Source organism: Bison bison, unplaced genomic scaffold (assembly GCF_000754665.1).
Source record: "Bison bison bison isolate TAMUID 2011002044 unplaced genomic scaffold, Bison_UMD1.0 scf7180017864132, whole genome shotgun sequence".
NCBI lineage: Eukaryota > Metazoa > Chordata > Mammalia > Artiodactyla > Bovidae > Bison > Bison bison.
The window spans coordinates 1,007,943-1,013,013 of NW_011494704.1; positions in this window are offsets into that span (position 1 = coordinate 1,007,943).

Below are 5,071 nucleotides of genomic sequence, written 5' to 3' on the forward strand. Positions count from 1 at the left end.
AAAACAGTAAGAGTATTGATGAGCATTTTTAAGAAGCCCCTGCACTGATCTAAGGAAAAAATTGTGAGTGTTCTAGGTGTATCACTGAGATTATGCTTCAATAGGTATGACTTGTGACTGGGACTAGGGATCTTTATTTTTACAAAATTGCATGGGTGGTTCTGATACACATTTAGGTTTTGGAGTCACTGACAAGAAAACTATGGCAAAAAGATCCAACGAGAGACAGGAACTTGAGTTAAATTCGTAACAGTGAGAGTTTATGAATGCTTTATGCATTCAAAAGAGAAGGGGGTGCATTCAAGAATCTATAAGACATAGGGATGAATAGATTGTGAGGACTGAAGGAATGGCTGAAATTGATGACGAACGTGAATTCCACTTTAGGTGAGTGAGAGAAGTGTGTTGCTAATTCACAACAAGGGAAATAGATAAGAACTTGGCTCAGCTGGTAAAGAATCCACCTGCAATGTAGGAGACCTGGGTTCGACCCCTGGGTTGGGAAGATACCCTGGAGAAGGGAATGGCTACCCATACCGGTATTTTGGCATGGAGAATTCCATGGAGTGTATATAGTCCATAGGGTGCAGAGTCGGACATGACTGAGGGACTTTCACAGACTTTCAGAGCAAGAGGACTTCTACTTGATATATAATAAATCTGAATTTTGAAACATATAATTATATATGCCATAATATATATTTTATATAATCATTGTGTTGTTTTTCAGTTGCTAAGTCATGTCTGACTCTTTTGAGATCCCAAGAACTATAGCCCGCCAGGTTCCTCTGTCCATGGGAAAATCCCATAATCATTGTATCTATATATAATAGCTCTTATATATAACTGTACAATATAATTATATATGCATATAATTATACTTATGTTCTATATCTAGTCCCATATGTTTAAGGCCAGGAATTATCATGACATAAATAATTAGTGAATCCCAGAAAAGACAGAACCCTAATGAGCACCAACATTTAGCCTGGAAAGTACTAAATCCCATAAATACATTTTGTAAGGTCTACTTAAAAAAAAAGTAAAACTTTTAGTTGAGTCTTGTGTTCCCCAATTTGAACAGAGACTTCATTCCAAGTTTTCCTCTGATCATCAGATACAATTCTTATTTTTATTATCTACTTGGCTACAATAGTTATGGATTCTGTCTCAATCCAAGGACTGTGTAGGATTTAAGAAAAGATAAAAGTCCAGAAAAGAACAAAGGAAGAATTGTAATGCATAACCAAGGGCATGGGGGAGGGGGGCTGATGGGGAGAGGAGTATTGGGGAGTATGAAGAAGACAGAGGGAGATCATTGTGTTAAATACAACAGAGATGTTAGACGAGATTGGTCTTAGAAGCAACTCGACTTTTCATCTGATGATTTATGAAAGAATGCCATTATTCTAAAAATGTTTATTGAATGTTTTCTCTGTACTTGGTAGTATGTTAGAAACAAATGAGACAACAATAATCAAGACAGTTATAATTTATCATCTTCATGGAATTCATAAGCTCCGTGAAGCTCTGTGAAGCTTATGCAGCTGTACACGTTTGTGTCACTGAAGAGTAGATGTAAATAGACACACACTGGTGGACTCAGAAGGAGTCAAGCCCTCATGGTATTTGAATCACCTCTATGCGGCAGTTTTTCTGGGTTTCCTCTGGCCAATCATCTTGCTTCGTCTGGCTCTGAATCCAACTCTGGGTTCTCTCATGGTCCTCCAATGTGTGCACATGCATCTCCTAGCCAAGATGGATTCAAGGGAGGAGGCTTATGGGTAGATTGACGTCATCCACTATGGGGTGGCACCCCCTCCCTTTTTGACCCCCAAGGAGCCTTTCTGCACATGTGTAGTTGGGAAGGTAGTCTTGTTCATTCTTTAAGCTGAATACTCCACCCAGTTCATCTCCTCCAACCCTCTCACCTCTATCAAATTGCATTAAATCCTTCTCTCTTAGGAAGGAATAATAATTTAATGTATTGGCTTTCCAATGATCAAATAATAATGTTCTGTTTTTGAGATTTTTAGATATTTTAGAGATTTTTTTGAGATTTTCGATTTTAGGCAGAGTTTTTCTATTCATTCTATAAGTATCTGAATTCATGAAGTCAGATCACATTATGGTTATCCTGTTGCCTATTTACAAAGCAAGACTCTCCTACAAGACACGCCCTGAAGATGGCCTCATAGTTCTGGCTACTGTGTTTTTCTGCCTACAATGCTGCTGCTGCTGCTAAGTCGCTTCAGTCGTGTCCGGCTCTGTGCGACCCCAGAGACGGCAGCCCACCAGGCTCCTCTGTCCCTGGGATTCTCCAGGCAAGAACACTGGAGTGGGTTGCCATTTCCTTCTCCAATGCATGAAAGTGAAATGTGAAAGTGAAGTCGCTCACTCGTGTCAGACTCTTAGCGACCCCATGGACTGCAGCCTACCAGGCTCCTCCATCCATGGGATGTTCCAGACAATAAGATATCCCATAAAAGAACTTTATATGAAAAAGTTTTATTTACTTAGTCTTACGTTACATTCCTTACTCACTTTTGGTACAAAACAAACTCAAAATTTTTGAAGTTTTAAATACTAAATATATTTAGCCTACTGGGAATTAGCAACCTATTAAAAAAAAACTTTAAAAGTATAATTAGAGACACTCAAAAATTAAATATTTCAGAATTCTTTAAATATATTACTATAGGCAGCTCACTATACTAAACTTTATAGGGGTTACAAAGGAAAATGATGAAAACTTTTCAGTTAAATCACATTAGGCAGTCTAATGGACATGCATTTTAAAATTACTTTAAGAGAATTTTAGAAAATTTAATATTTTATTCTAGCTCCTTCACCGAACTTAGGTCAACTTTAAATCAATCTTATGTTTGTTGTAATGAAGTAAAGTGAAGATTTAATGTCAAGTCTACACATCAGAATAATTACTAAAAGCTGCTATGACCCAGAGACTTAGTGTTCTGTAATAATTCCAAGTAAAAGTGTTTTTCTGTAGATATGCAATACTAGCCACAGGATATAACTCAAGTGCTCCTCTTCTGAGGGATCTCTGCCCACTCATTCTACCCCCCTTACTCTTGTAAAGAGAGTGCTCACAAGTATAATTTATAAAGTTGAATGGATTCAAATAATATGAAAACCAATGCAGGCATATCTTGCTAATAAGAAGCTCTTTTAAACTGTTGAACTTAAATTCATCTGTAGATAATACAGAAAATAAGTTAATAGTCCTAAAAATATCACTACTGAAGGCAAATATAATACTTAATTGTAAAAAATATATAGGTCCAACATTAGGATAAGTAAAACTAAAGTATAGAGGAAAAAATACTATGTCCTATAGCTGTCAGAATCAATGCTGTATTAGCTATGCAAAGAAAAAAATTAAAAAGATTTGCTTAAAGCCATGCCTACAATCCGCTTTTCTCCTGAGATTTGAACTTGAGCTTTCTTGTTCGCCAGTGTAGTTCATGTCGTAGCAGTGTGTCTAGCTCAAGGGTGAAGGATGAACAAACAATTTAAATTGTTTAAAGTCAAGGAGAGATAAGAAAGCCTTTCTCAGCAATCAATGCAAAGAAATAGAGGAAAACAACAGAATGGGAGACTAGACATCTCTTCAAGAAAATTAGAGATACCAAGGGAACGTTTCATGCAAAGATGGGCTCAATAAAGGACAGAAATGGTAGGGACCTGACAGAAGCAGAAGATATTAAGAAGAGGTGGCAAGAATACACAGAACTGTACAAAAAAAGATCTTCACAACTCAAATAATCACGATGCTGTGATCACTCACCTAGAGCCAGACATCCTGGAATGTGAAGTCAAGTGGGCCTTAGGAAGCATCACTACGAACAAAGCGAGTGGATGTGATGGAATTCCAATTGAGCTATTTCAAATCCTAAAAGTTGATGCTGTGAAAGTGCTGCACTCAATATGTCAGCAAATTTGGAAAACTCAGCAGTGGCCACAGGACTGGAAAAGGTCAGTTTTCATTCTAATCCCAAAGAAAGGCAATGCCAAAGAATGCTCAAACTGCCACATAATTACACTCATCTCACATGATAGTCAGAGAAAGCAACGGCACCCCACTTCAGTACTCTTGCCTGGAAAATCCCATGGATGGAGGAGCCTGGTAGGCTGCAGTCCATGGGGTCGCTAAGAGTCGGACACAACTGAACGACTTCACTTTCACTTTCATGCATTGGAGAAGGAAATGGGCAACCCACTCCAGTATTCTTGCCTGGAGAATCCCAGGGATGGGGGAGCCTGGTGGGCTGCCATCTATGAGGTCACACAGAGTTGGACACGACTGAAGAGACTTAGCAGCAGCAGCAGCAGCAGCATATGATAGTAAAGTAATGTTCAAAATTCTCCAAGCCAGGCTTCAGCAATATGTGAACCGTGAACTTCCAGATGTTCAAGCTGGCTTTAGAAAAGGCAGAGGAACCAGAGATCAAATTGCCAACATCTGCTGGATCATGGAAAAAGCAAGAGAGTTCCAGAAAAACATCTATTTCTGCTTTATTGACTATGCCAAAGCCTTTGCCTGTGTGGATCACAATAAACTGTGGAAAATTCTTCAAGAGATGGGAATACCAGACCACCTGACCTGCCTCTTGAGAAACCTATATGCAGGTCAGGAAGCAACAGTTAGAACTGGACATGGAACAACAGGCTGGTTCCAAATAGGAAAAGGAGTATGTCAAGGCTGTATATTGTGACCCTGCTTATTTAACTTCTATGCAGAGTATATCATGAGAAATGCTGGGCTGGATGAAGCACAAGCTGGAATCAAGATTGCCAGGAGAAATATCAATAACCTCAGATATGCAGATGACACCATCCTTATGGCAGAAAGTGAAGAGGAACTAAAGAGCCTCTTGATGAAAGTGAAAGGGGAGAGTGAAAAAGTTGGCTTAAAGCTCAACATTCAGAAAACGAAGACCATGGCATCCAGTCCCATCACTTCATGGGAAATAGATGGGCAAACAGTGGAAACAGTGTCAGACTTTATTTTGGGGGGCTCCAAAATCACTGCAGATGGTGATTGCAGCAA